The 15,157-nt window shown below is 38.8% G+C and overlaps 1 protein-coding gene across 5 annotated transcripts in view; it reads left to right on the forward strand.

The window, feature by feature from the left end:
- Positions 1-15,157, forward strand: part of AGBL4 (ATP/GTP binding protein like 4) — a 1,474,608-nt gene that overhangs the window by 771,701 nt on the left and 687,750 nt on the right. The window lies entirely within an intron of this gene.

A 15,157-nucleotide genomic window follows, 5' to 3' on the forward strand; every position in this document is an offset into this window, starting at 1 on the left:
TGTAAAAAGTGAAACAGAAAAATGCAGGCCCTTATAGGAATAGAAATGGACTGATGTAATCAGTTTAGCAAGGAATAATTCAGTTGTTATACAGATCAGGAGGTATCATGGGGCAAGGCATAACCAGCTATTTAGCTGGCCAGGCAATCTGTGAGTTAGAGCAGAGGGTGTGTACTGTGCTACAGCTGAGCTGAGTTTCCTTCTTTCCTACAACTGTGACACTTCCACTGCTTTAGTATTGTACTTTCTCTTATATGGCTTTGCTAGTCTAAAATGCTACTTGGCTTCCCTGAGGCAAAAACTTCTGCTAATACTACTTTTCAATTTGGATTGAAGGCAATCTCAGGGCACCAAGAGTGAGACAAAAAGGCAATTAATATGGAGAAGAGGTTTAGGAAGCATACACAGGCAGGTTACTGGCTGACCACAGCTTTGTTTCTCTGTCTTTCTCATTTCTCATTAGTGAAAAATGTGCCCCATAAAGCATCAACTCCCTTCATACATTAGATTGTGCCTCCTGATCCCCAGCAGCTGCGGACAGCAGCAGAGATATCAGCAGAATGAATCATAAGATACAGAATGAGTCACTAAGAAGATGGATGATATGCAGCCAGTGCACTCCATGCTGGCCCACCTGTGGCCTGAAGTCTCATGGGTCCAGTTAGGTGAGCCAATATGAGTGTGTGGGCATCAAGCAGGTACCATAGTTATTGTACCTCCGCAACAACAGGGAAGTCCTTGGTGCAGGTGGCAAGAGTTGCATGATGCAAGACATGAAGCCAAGCTCTGCTGGGTTATTCCTAAAACATAAAAATCTAGGGCTGCACCCACAATAGACCTAGCTGGCTGAACAGGCAGAAGTGCCAAGGCAACATGACCCCCACCATAAAAGTAGTGAGGGAGCTCAAAAGCCTCACTCCAATGAAGATAAACCCTTTCTTCTTTAACCTCCAAGACTGTGGTTGGTGCCAGGTGATCTTTCCATAGGGTTATCAGTAGCATCAAGAAAAAACCATGCTTGAGCAACCTGGGGAGGTGAATAACTTGGTTGAGTATTCTCATCTGGACTATTGAGTAGTCTCATCTGGACTATTTCTCTAATTGCTATCCTCCAGATCACAGCAATTTGGCATTATCTGAACATTTACATAGTAGCCAGCAATTCTACTTTTAGGTAAGTATTCAAAAGAACTCTTAAAATGTGCATCAGGATACAAGATTAATCATAGCAGCCCGGGTCATAATGGTAAAATCTAAAATTTATTTTAAAAATAAATATAGGCATGGTTTAGTGTTCTTAGGTATTGGTTCCAGGAGCACCCTTGGATATCAAAATCTGTGACTGCTGAAGTCCCTTACATAAAATAGGGTAGCATTTGCATATAACCTACACATCCTCCCATACATTTAAAATTATCTCTGGATTACTTTAAATACCTAAGACAATGTAAATGCTATGTAAATAGTTGTTATGGTGTATTTTTAAAAGAATTATATTATTGTTGTATTGTTATTTTTATTATTTTTAAAATAGTATTTTTAATCCACTGTTGTTTGAATCTGTGGATGCAGAACCTGCAGAGAACCAACTGTAAACAAAACAAAATAAAGTACAATAAGGTCATGTGCAGACAGATGATGAGAGTGTCTCATAAAGCATGGACTTGCACTAATTTAATTCTGTGTACCCAACATTCTCTAAAACAAATACAATTTTTTTCCTTCCTAGTCTGAATCTCAGTTGAATCATAACATACAGCCCATGGAATTCCTAGAATATAATGATTTCTTTTCTACCTTTGTATGTAATGGTCCTTTGGCCTGCTATGCTCTTTCTATAGCCACTCCTTTTCATTCTCTAGGCCTCAGCCTAAGGAAATATCCTCCCTTTGGGAAGGAGCCATGGAGTATTTATAGAGCTCAAAGACCTAGGCAGGTACCTAGTCTATTCATGACGCCAGCCTTCTTTGAGTAATGAATGATATGGTGATGTGATCATTGACCCAGCTCATGTTAATATAATCAAGAAATTAAGGTGGGCTTTCTAGTAGAGGGTATCTGTTCTGTCAGATAGAGAAGTAGAAATAATGATAACTAGGCATTTGGAAAAAATGTGAGCAAAAGTGAAAGAGAGAGTGTGTAAAATACATTCCAGGAAAAATGAGAGGTCTATATTCTGTCAACATGTAAATATAGTAATAGGAAACTAGAGGCAGATAAGTTTAACATATTGGCCTTGAGCTAAAGTTTGAAAGGGATTGATTATCTTTTTAAGGAACTTGCACTTTATGCTGGCAACAATGTGAAATTACTGAATGGCTTTTAGGCAGGAAGGCAATGATCAAAGCTTTTTGTAGGAAAACTGTTTGACAATTATGTGTGGAAAAAGTTAGGTAAGAGACATTCAGAAGCTCTACAGGAAACCACAGTATAAACATTGGGTGTGGTCACCTCACCTAGACTATTGTGGACACCAAGCCATATTGAAAGGTCTATTAATGTGTTTCTGAGACGTGAAATTAATCTTGGTCCAAAATGGGGAAGAAAAGAGTCATGAAGTTAAAAGTCATGAGGATTATCAGTAAGTCAGGATATAGACTAGTAAGCAAGCCAGTGCAAGAGGTCAAGGCTAAGATTCTGGGTGTAGCAAAGGGTTAAGACTCCTGCTTTTATGTGATTATGAAGTAAAAGTTGAACAGAACTATGAAGGGCCAGGTTAGAACTGGCATAAAGGTGATATGTCTGAAAATGCAAGTAATGGTTTGACAGGCGGTAGAAGGATGTAATGAGGACTACTGGCTATAGGCTGATGTATTGCCTACGGACTTTAATACCTTGGGAACTTAAAGTGTTCTGGATGTACACATTACGCAACTCAAGTCTATAATCTACACCATGCAAAGCTTTCTACAAAGATAAATTATATAAATACCTAATAACATATTAGAGTTCTGGGAGACTCAGTTACAAATTAGTATTAAGATAGCTACAGAACCAAGTTAAACCACTAAATTACTCTGGAAAGGTAAGCAGATAGACTTTGGAGCACATGACTTGCCTGAGTACCATCATGGAGCTCTTGGCTCCCTACAGAACATTAACATGGCAAATTAGAGTTTTGATCGTGCCAGATATAACAGTATCCATTTGCTTAATTAAACAATTGAGGCTGTTGTTAGTGTGGGTCATTTTTAAAAATGTTAAAAGTAAAATTAAACACATAATTAAGCTGACAAAAGATAAAGACCCCGATGCTCCAAGTTGAAGGCAGTTAATTTATATGAAGCTGGGTCCCTGAAGGCACCACAGTTTATTAAATTACCAAGGCAGGGATGTAAAATATATTATTTAGCTGTTAAATGTTAAATTGCTCTGACACTTTTAAGGTCCACAAGATGCAGTCAATTAGAATGCCTTATTAGCTAGCTGTTGTTTTTCTTCTTGAAAGGGTCCAGAACCTAAAGCTGGGCCCCTCTTCCTTATTTTTCATTACTAGAAGCATCCATGTCCTATTCATAGTTGGTCACATAATCATAAATTCATGGATGGATAGACGCCAGGAGTTTATTATTATTAATAATATTGAGTTGAGAGGACGTATGCTTAGTGTACCAATTTGGGCATGATTCAACCATGCATCCCTTTCTTCCTTCCTTCCTCTCTCCATCCCCTTCCCTCCTTTCTTCCCTCCCTCAATAACTTTCTTATTTTTCTCTTTTCACCTTTTTCTTATTTAATTTTATTTATTTCCTCCATCTCTTCTCCGTCTCTTTCCTTCCCTCATTCCCTCCCTCCTTTTCCCTTTCTTGTCTGTTCTTCTTCTGTACCATTTTTCTCATCTCTTATCACATTATCAAGATTATACTATTTATTAAATTCCCTTCCAATTTTGGAGTTCATAATTTAATGCCAGTTGCCTAGTCGAGGTAGGAATATCCCTGACAACATCTTGCCAAAGTTGACATTCAGTCTCCACTGATATTCTTTTAGCCACAAGCCACATATCACCTTCCAAGGAAGCCCAGTCTTTCTCTTAACAAATATATCTCTGGTGATAACGTGAAATATTTTTCTTGAAGTAAACTCAAATTTGTCTCCTTGTGCTTCCATGTTGAGTGAATGTTTCTCTCCTCATATTATTTTCTTTATGACTTTCTACAAATCCTTTTTCTAAATCTAGAAGATTTCTTTACTGTTCTATCCATATCAATTTCTTCCCTCATGCCTTTGCTCTTGTTATTATTCCTCCAGAAATTCTTCCCCTTGTCTATATCCTTTAAGTATCATCTATCTTCCTCACTTATCTAGACCTCACCAAATTCTTAACACTTCTAGTCAGTACCAACCAGATGTACATGGAATGTTTCAGGCATACACATTATACATTGCTCCATTTAGGAGCTGTTTTGGAGTATGTTCCTACTGATTATTTATGGAAAGGCAACAGCCCTTCCATAAAAGGAGTAGAGAGACTATGGAACTGGCTCTAAACCCCACCCAATAGGGAGTTAAGCAAACTCCTTGTGCTGAAAAGTTCTCTAGTTGCTCAAAATTTGTAGAAATCCTTGGTCACGAGTTGAATGGTCAGCTCTGCAGAGGGAAGATGAAAACTGTGGAGTATCCCACAGGTGAGTGGGCGTAGTGACTGGAGATCAAAGATAGATAATATTCCACAGCTGAAGCAAACAAACATAATTTTAGGTATCAATAGGCAACAGATGACAAAATGAATCCCAGGAAGGTTAAGTGACATTCCTGAGGTTATACCTTTCCTAACTTTACTAACATTAACTAGCAGAGCTAGACATGAATACAGAGCAAAGCAGTCCTAAGAAGATAAGATTACAAAGCAGGTCACAAGAACTAGAGCTCTGAACCTTTGGGATCTCTTTTTCTTATGCCTTTATCACTTATCATAGCTTATCTAAGATTACAGTTGCTTGTATGCTTCTTTGTCTCCTTCTTGGGCTAAAAAGCTCTCTAAAATCAGAGCCTGGACCTCATTCATTTCATATAACAGCAGCACTGAAATCTTGGTCTCGAGTTACTGGGGGATAGAGGTTTTAATGTGTTCCCTTTGTGAATACTTGGGAGGTATGCTGCTATGTAATATTTGGTGCCCCAAAGCTAAGGCAACTGACCTGGTAGTTTTCCTGTAAGTGTGTCTCTGACCCCATTACCCTAACCTGAATTTCCTTCCTCTAGCCTCCTATTTGGTCTCTATCTGCATCTCTGCATTCTCATTCCTACACGACCCCTACATCCAGGTATAATTGATATATTGCTGGGACTACTTTCCTGAGTAACTTTTGTTTTCCTAAAATATATTCCTTGAAACCTCCTACACACATATACTATGCACACAACCTATAAAATTCACAATAAATTCTTCACTCTTTCAAGGTCCTCAAAAATGGTTCTAATCTCCCTTCCTATTGTGATTTTCTAACGGCTCCATGAGTGGGATTTCATACTGGCCTCCAAACATGCATAAACCTTACCCCTATTCCGACTTTCCCAGCTCTGTGCTTTTGCTCAGGTTAATCCATAGACCCAGAATACCCCATGATTCTTTTTTTTTATTGTGATCCTTTCTATTTTATGAGTCTCTTGTGAACTTCTACCCTCTCCATCATGCCCTTCTTGCTTTCCAAACCTGGTGAGCTATCTCTTCTTTAGCCTCCTTTAAAGTTGTATTCATCTTTCAGGAAATATCCTAACATTTTAAATTAAGTCATAGTTATAATGTGCGATTGATTTCCATTTGTTCATTAATTCATTCATACATCAACAGACATTTATTGAACATAATTACCTGATTTATTGCTGCAGCCTTTAAAATTTGAACAAAAATGAGGAGCCTTTTGCATTGAGAGGCTCATAGTCCAGCAAAGGAGACAAGATATTTGTAAACATACAGTAACAATATAATGTGGTCAACCATAAAAATAGGTATGTACAGAATCCTATGGAAATAAATAGGAAGGAACCAAGTACTTTGATTACTAGGAAGGTCAGAGAATCTATCAAATGTTAGGTGACATTTGAACTGTGACCAAGGGATGAGTAAGAGTCTGCCAGAATCAGAGAAGAATGGTGGATCAGCGACATGGATTTTTACCACATTATAAGCTTGATGAGAAGGAGGAAAGTGTCTTATTCATCTCTTTATTCTCTTTCACTCTGTCCTGCATGTAGTTAATGCTCAAATAAATATTTGTTGAATGAGTAAGGGAATGAATGTGTGAAAGAGTACTTGTTCTAAATGCTAGCTTGATGATGAGGCAAACACTAAAATAGTTCCCAGGATTATCCTAAGTGAATGTCTTCTTTGTAAGGGCCTATTTACCAATTGATGAAGAGTTCCATTAAAAATGCAGATATGGTAAAATATAGCTATATGTAAATATTTGTCTTTGTTCAGGTCACCTCCTGAGGAAAATACCCAGAGATGGAATTGTTGGATAGAAGGAGGAGTTTCAGAATTGATACATATTACTGAATTGCTTTTTCAAAAAGAGATTTCAAGCAAAACAACAAAGGAACTCATAGTTATTGATTTTCCATTATGTGTTAATTGCTATGCTATCATTTTAAAATATATATCAGCTTACCAAAATCTCACAATTATATTGAGGACTAATTACTATTTCCACATTACAGAGGAGAAAATCAAAACTCAGAAAGGTTAAGGGACCTGTCTTAGGTCTCAGAGGTAGTAAATGACGGAGCTATAATTAAAATTCAGGTCAAAGATTTCAAAGTCCAAAACCTGTCTACTACTACACAAAGTAGAAAGTATAAGCTTATTATATTGGTTTGACTGGAATAGCAGATTTGTTTGAGAATTCATGAAAGATCAACTTTAAGGCTGTTGCATGAAAATATGAATACTAAGTTGTGGATTTATTTTTGTTCTCATAGGCAAGAACAAGTAAATACCAACCCTAATTCTTAGCAAATATAAGACATTCATTCATTTGTTCATTTATTCATTTATCAGACATTTACTGCGTATGACTGTGTCATGTGTTTCATATATGCTCTGGAATTTATACATGCAAATATATGATGTTCCTTTTACAGTAACTCCAGAAATATGGGGCACATGTTTGGGGATAAGATGTCAATTTCTGGACAGAGTAATGTCAATTTTAGGAACATGATAGAAAAATCAGACAGAGCATCATCATCATCATCACCATCATCATCATAATTGCTATTATTATTATAGTATGATATGATATTTATTAACATAGTGGCCAGTGTTTATTGATTGCAAACTAATTACTGACCATAATGCTAAGTGCTTAACGTATATTATCACAATCTTCACAACCCTTTGAGAAAGGTACCCCTATCTCTGTTGCCCAGATGAGGAAAAGTGAGATTAAATAAGTTCTCAAGATCAAACAGCTAGTAAGAGATTGCACTTGTTGAGTAACTAAGTAATTTTATCTTCATTTTGCAGATAGGAAAATGAGGCTCAGAAAGTCAAGAAAACTGAAGTTTTCTCAAGACCACACAATTAAAAAGTGATTCTTAAATGGCTCCTTCCCAAGAGACATGATCCTGAGAGGGACTGCTAAGCTCTGGACAGGGAGTAATATCTTAGAAGCTATGGCTGGAACGTTGCAGTATGTGTGTTCCCCGTGGGCAGACTTCAGTGTGAAGAACCAAAAGGGAAAACTGAGAAAGAGAGTCTTGGGTGAGTTGTAGAATCAAAAAGCCAGTAGACCAGCCAAAGGAACAGCCAATCACAAAGGCAAGGAGGGGCTAGGTATAGAAGGAGGTCCAGATGTGAAACTAGAATAAAAATATTATTAGCCCTGAGAGGCTAATCATCCAAACCTAAGGAAGTCTCAAGAACCTTTGAAAATTATAAATAGATGTTTAAATAGCCATTGGGAGATTGCTGGCAAGATGGCCAAATAGGAAAAGCTCCAGTCTGCACCTCCCAGTGAGATTGATGCAGAAGGTGGGTGATTTCTGCATTTCCAACTGAGGTACCCAGTTCATCTCATTGGGACTGGTTGGACAGTGGGTGCAGCCCACAGAGGGTGAGCCAAAGCAGGGTGGAGCATCACCTCACCCAGGAAGCACAAGGGGTCAGGGAACTCCCTCTCCTAACCAAGGGAAGCTGTGAGGGATTGTGCCATGAGGAACTGTTACTCTGTTCCAGATACTGTGCTTTTCCTAAGGCCTTTGCACCTGGCAGACCAGGAGATTCACTCCAGTGCCTACAGAGTAGGTGCCCTGGTTTCAAGCACAAAACTGGGCGACCATTTGGGCAAACACTGAGCTAGCTGCAGGATTTTTTTCTTCATACCCTAGTGGCACCTGAAGTGCCAGCAAGACAGAACTGTTCACTCCCCTGGAAAGGGGGCTGAAGCCAGGGAGCAAAGTGGTCTAGCTTGGTGGTTCCCACCCTGAGGGAGCCCAGAAAGCTAAAAGCCACTGGCTTGAAATTCTCACTGCCAGCACAGAAGTCTGAGGTAGATCTGGGATGCTCAAGCTTGGTGGGGGGAGGGGCGTTGGCCATTGCTGAGGCTTGAGTAGGCAGTTTTAACCTGACAGTGTAAACAAAGCCACCTGGAAGTTTGAACTGGGTGGAGCCCACCACAGGTCAGCAAGGCCGCTATAGCCAGACTGCCTCTCTAGATTCCTCCTCTCTGAGCAGGGCATCTCTGAAAAAAGGCAGCAGCCCCAGTCAGGGGCTTATAGATAAAACCCCTATCTCCCTTGGAAAGAGTACCTGGGGGAAGGGGGCAGCTGTGGGCACAGCTTCAGCAGACTTGAACGTCCCTGCCTGATGGCTCTAAAGAGAGCAGTGGATCTCCCAGCACAGTGTTCACACTCTGCTAGGGGTCAGACTGCCTCCTCAAGTGGGTCACTGACCCCCATGTCTCCTGACTGGGAGACACCTCCCAGTAGGGACTGACAGACACCTCATACAGGAGACCTCTGGCTGGCATCTGGTGGGTGCCCCTCTGGGATGAGGTTTCCAGAGGAAGGATCAGGCAGCAGTATTTCCTGTTCTGCAGCCTCTGCTGATTATACCCAGGCAAACAGGGTCTGGAGTGGACCTCCAGCAAACTCCAGCAGACCTGCAGCAGAGGGGCCTGACTGTTAGAAGGAAAACTAACAAACAGAAAGGTATAGCATCAACATCAACTAAAAGGACGTCCAATCAAAAACCCCATCCAAAGGTCACCAACATCAAAGACCCACATAGATAAATCCATGAAGATGGGGAGAAACCTGAAAGGCTGAAAATTCCAAAAACCAGAACACCTCTCCTCCAAAGTATCACAACTCCTCACCAGCAAAGGAACAGAACTGGATGGAGAATGAGTTTAACAAATTGACAGAATGCTTCGAAGGTATGTAATAACTCCTCTGAGCTAAAGGAGCACGTTCTAACCCAAGGCAAGGAAGCTAAGAAGCTTGCAAAAAGGTTAGATGAATTGCAAACTAGAATAACCAGTTTAGAGAAGAACATAAATTGCCTCCTGGAGCTGAAAAACACAGCACGAGAACTTCCTGAAGCATACACAAGTATCAATAACTGAATTGATCAAATGGAAGAAAGGATATCAGAGATTAAAGATCAACTTAATGAAATAAAGTATGAAGATAAGATTAGAGAAAAAATAATGAAAAGGAATGAACAAAACCTTCAAGAAATATGGGCATATGTGAAAAGAACAAATCTATGTTTGATTGGTGTACCTGAAAGTGATGAGGGGAGAATGGAATCAAATTGGAAAATACACTTCAGGATATGATCCAGGAGAACTTCCCCAACTTAGCAAGACAGGCCAACATTCAAATTCAGGAAATACAGAGAACACCACAAAGATATTCCTTGAGAAGAGCAACCCCAAGACACATAATCATCAGATTCACCAAAGTTGAAATGAAGGAAAAATGTTAAGGGCAGCCAGAGAGAAAGGTGGGGTTACCCACAAAGGGAAGCCCATCAGACTAACAGCAGATCTCTCTGCAGAAACCCTACAAGCCAGAAGAGAGTGGGGGCCCATATTCAACATTCTTAAACAAAATAATTTTCAACGTAGAATTTCATATCCAGCCAAACTAAGCTTCATAAATGAAGGAGAAATAAAATCTTTTATAGACAAGCAAATGCTGAGAGATTTTGTCACCACCAGGCCTGCCTTACAAGAGCTCATGAAGGAAGCACTAAATATGGAAGGGAAAAACTAGTACCAGCCAGGGCAAAAACAGACCAAATTGTAAGGACCATTGACACTATGAAGGAACTGAATCAACTAATGGGCAAAATAACCAGCTAGCATCATAATGACAGGATCAGATTCACAAATAACAATATTAACTTAAATGGAAATGGGCTAAATGCCCCAATTAAAATTGGATAAGGAGACAGGACCCATCAGTGTGCTGTATTCAGGAGACCCATCTCACATGCAAAGACACACATAGGCTCAAAATAAAGGGATGGAGGAAGATTTACCAAGCAAATGGAAAGCAAAAAAAGCAAGTATTGCAATCCTAGTCTGATATGAGAAAACAGACTCTAAACCAACAAAGATCAAAAGAGACAAAGAAGGGCATTACATAATGGTAAAGGGATCTGCAACAAAAAGAGCTAATTATCCTAAATATATGTGCACCCAATACAGGAGCACCCAGATTCATAAAGCAAGTTCTTAGAGACCTACAAAGAGACTTAGACTCCCACAGAATAATAGGGGGAGACTTTAACATCCCACTGTCAACGTTAGACAGATCAACAAGACAGAAAATTAACAAGGATATTCAGGACTTGAATTCAGCTCTTGACCAGGCAAGCATAATAGACATCTACAGAGCTCTCCACCCCAAATCAACAGAATATACATTCTTCTCATCTCTACATGGCACTTATTCTAAAATTGACCGCATAATTGGAAGTTAAACACTCCTCAGCAAATGCAAAAGAATGGAAATCATAAGAAACAGTCTCTCAGACCACAATACAATCGAATTAGAACTCAGGATTAAGAAACTTGCTCAATGATAGTTTCTTTTGTTGTGCAGAAGCTCTTTAATTAGATCCCATTTGACAATTTTGGCTTTTGTAGCCATTGCTTTTGGTGTTTTGGTAATGAAGTCTTTGCGCATGCTTATGACCTGAATGGTATTGCCTAGGTTTTCTTCTAGAGTTTTTATGGTTTTAGGTCTTACATTTAAGTCTTTAATCCATCTTGAGTTAATATTTGTGTAAGGTGTAAGGAAGGGATCCAGTGTCAGCTTTCTGCATACGGCTAGCTAGTTTTCCCAACAACATTTATTAACTAGGGAATCCTTTCCCTAAGAGCGTCTGCACAGCAAAAGAAACTATCATTAGAGTGAACAGGCAACCTAGAGAATGGGAGAAAATTTTTACAATCTATCCATCTGACAAAGGGCTAATATCCAGAATCTACAAAGAACTTAAACAAATTTACAAGAAAAAAACAAACAATCCTATCAAAAAGTAGGTGAAGGATATGAACAAGCACTTCTCAAAAGAACATATACATGCAGCCAAGAAACATACGAAAAAAAGCTCATCATCACTGGTCATTAGAGAAATGCAAATCAAAATCACAATGAGATACCACATCATGCCAGTTAGAATGGCAATCATTAAAAAGACAGGAAACAACAGATGTTGGAGAGGATGTGGAGAAATAGGAATGCTTTACACTGTTGGTGGGAATTTAAATTAGTTCAACCATTGTGGAAGACAGTGTGGTGATTCCTCAAGGATCTAGGTCCAGAAATACCATTTGACCCAGCAATCCCATTACTGGGTATATACCCAAGGGATTATAAATCATTCTACTATAAAGACACATGCACATGTATGTTTATTATGGCACTGTTCACAATAGCAAAGACTTGGAACCAACCCGAATGCCCATCAATGATAGACTGGATAAAGAGGACGTGGCCCATATTCACCATGGAATACTCTGCAGCCATAAAAAAGGATGAGTTCATGTCCTTTGTAGGGACATGGATGAAGCTGGAAACCATCATTGTCAGCAAAGTAACACAAAAACAGAAAACCAAACACTGCATGTTCTCACTCATAAGTGGGAGTTGAACAATGAGAACACATGGATTCAGAGAGGGGAACATCACACACCAGGGCCTTCTGAGGGGTAGGGGACTATGGGAGGGATAGCATTAGGAGAAATAACTACTGTAGATGATGGGTTTATGGGTGCAGCAAACCACCATGGCATGTGTATACCTATGTGACAAACCTGCACATTGTGCACATGTACCCTAGAACTTAAAGTATAGTAAAGAAAAATGAAATGTCTGCCAAACTTTTTCTCATTAAAAATATGAAAATCATAAATATAGTTAACCCCCACTTGAACTAAATTCATTCAACAACCAATTAACCTAAATTAAATCAAATTATTTTAGTTGTTTCTTTGTTCCAAAGTAGGTTTGACTGAATGTTAAGTAATATCTTTCAGTTGGCTCTAATGATTGTATTGTTTGCTATTTATGGTATTAATAGCTACCCTTCAAGATGGCTCCCACTAATCTTCACCCTAAACTCTTGTGTAGTCTCCACTATGTACCATAGTTAGTATGTGTGATAAATAAAATCTGGCATTAGTGATAAGGTTATATTAATTCATAAGGTTATATTACTGTGAGATAAGTTTGTAAAAGATATGGTGGATTCTATCTTGGTTGCACTCACTCTCTTTTTTTCTCTCTGGGTAAAGCCAGCTTCCATGTCACAAGAAGTTCTATGGAAAGGCCTATGTAATGAGGAACTGAAGCCTTCCAAGCCATGCCAATGAGCTTGGAAGCAGTTCCTCTAGCTCCTGTCAAGTTTTCAGATGTCTATAGCGCTACAGCTTGATGAAAACCTCGATAGGCCTTGGGCTAGAACAATCTAGCTAATTTACTCCCAGATTCCTCATTCTCTGACACTGTGAGAGATAACAAATGTTTGCTGTCTTAAGCCACTAGAGTTTTTGGAGTAAGTTGTATACAACAATATATAGCCAATGCACCATTTTATTACTGAAGTCCAAGGAAAGTGGACATTTATGTTCAATAGCTCTTTCTCAGAGCTTTGACTCATCTCTTGTGTTAGCATCTGGTATTGTGAATTTCCTGTCTATTGTCTACTCCAAGGATGATTAACATCAGGATGAACACAAATGTAAGATAGGGAGCTGTTACCCTAATGTGTTAAGCTAAAGGAAATGTGTGGTCTAGAAGTGCATGACCAGGTTGAAGTCAAAAGATTGATATTAGATTATTGAAGCTGCAGTGGTAACAAACAAGAGTCAGAGATTCAGCATAGGGCCTGACACTTAGTAGGTACTCAATAAACATCTGATGATCTAGATTCTTCACTCTTGAGCTAAGTCCACCTAAGTCTTCAAGCAGATGAATTTGTCCATCTGCAAAGAGTATGTTTCCAGATCCAGACTTCAACAACTCTGGCATCATGTACTTATGTGTTTCCAGTGGATAAGAGAGACCAGGAACTCTGTGTGTGTGTGTGTGTGTGTGTGTGTGTGTGTGTGTGTGTGTGTGTGTATCATGAAAGTATGTTTACATGCATGCACTTCTACGAAAGAAATGAGACTTATTTTCCATTTTCCCCTAAATTCATTCCACTTACCAAGTTGGGAATTGATCTACCTTGTCGAATCAAAAGTAACATGTGATATGACCATTTAACTAACTCTGGGCACATTCTTTCTCTTCCTGGAACTCTGTCATCATAGATAATAGAGGCAATACCCTGTCTAGATACAATTTAAGAAACATTAGAGTACAACCACATGTAATACAGAGGCCCCTGGTAGACTATCCATTTACTGGGTGGGCCAACTTTGATAGATCAACCAGGGAGATCATGTTTGCTATAAAGATCCAAGACCACATTCAGGAATAGGTGTTGTTAACACTGTTAGCTTATCATCTGTGAGTTTCCTGTCATGGCCACCTTATTGTCATTAGATATCTGTTTAGTGTCCCATGTGGAACTGAGAAGATGCCCCTTGTCATCTTACTTTACTCACTTACTGATGGAAGCCTGCTTCTCTATTATTTAGATTTTGCTATCTAGGACTATAGTGTGTATAGGATAAATAAACCCTAGAACCAGGCTATATGACCTGAAATTCTGGCACATCACTAAATATCAAAGAAACTTGGAAAAGGCACTGGAAATGTCTAATCTTTATTTTCCTGACCTGTGGAATGAGATAAAAATAGCCCCTATCTCAAAGGATTATTGTGATAATTAAATGAATTAATGCATGTAAACATCTTAAAACAGTGCCTGGCACATAGTAAATGCTCAATACATCTTACCTGTTACTATCATTATTAGTACTTTGAGGCATCCTGGTTTAGAGGAAAGAACTTGGGTTTTAGGGTTGGATGCACATTTTGGCTCTGTGACCTTGAACAAGTTACTTATGTCTTTGTACCTCAGTTTCTTCATCTGTAAAATGGTAAGATATTAACTACATTGGAGGTTATTTTAAGGGTTAAATAAGATCATGCATACACATATTCGAGTCATAGTAGGTGAAAAATGTAGTTTTCTTCTCTTTCATTAGCCAGGTTATAAGTGCTAACTCAAAAATCTGATATTTTTGAAAAGTAGCATCCGTCATCCTAAGAAAAATATCTGTGAAGAAGAGTGCACAGTTTTAAAGAAAGGCAAATGGTTCTATGTTTAGCATCAGATGGGCAAAAGCATTTAAGTTCATGATTGGATGCTTTTGAGTTTTCATAAAAATAAAATCTAACAGATATAGTTAAGTATGCAGCATTTAGAGTGAGAGTAGGCACTCTTCATTGTGTGGGCAATAAAACCTGGAAGAAAAAACAATCAATATGTTGGTGCAATTAAGTTTTCAGCTACAAATAACTAATTTCAATCCTCGTAGTTTTTCTAGGGTTCAAATATATTGCTTATTCTTCTTAAAATATTAATATAGCCCTGAATTATTTATGGAGCCAAGAAACATTGTAGTCTTTTAACATGTAAGAGAATGGAAGGTTATTTCATGTCAGCACCATGGGAGACAATAATAAATCTGAAATGTAAATAATACCTCTGAGAATAAAGCCTGGTTGAAGGCCACAGTAT

The sequence above is a fragment of the Piliocolobus tephrosceles genome, chromosome 1, assembly GCF_002776525.5.
Source record: "Piliocolobus tephrosceles isolate RC106 chromosome 1, ASM277652v3, whole genome shotgun sequence".
NCBI classification, from domain to species: Eukaryota; Metazoa; Chordata; class Mammalia; order Primates; family Cercopithecidae; genus Piliocolobus; species Piliocolobus tephrosceles.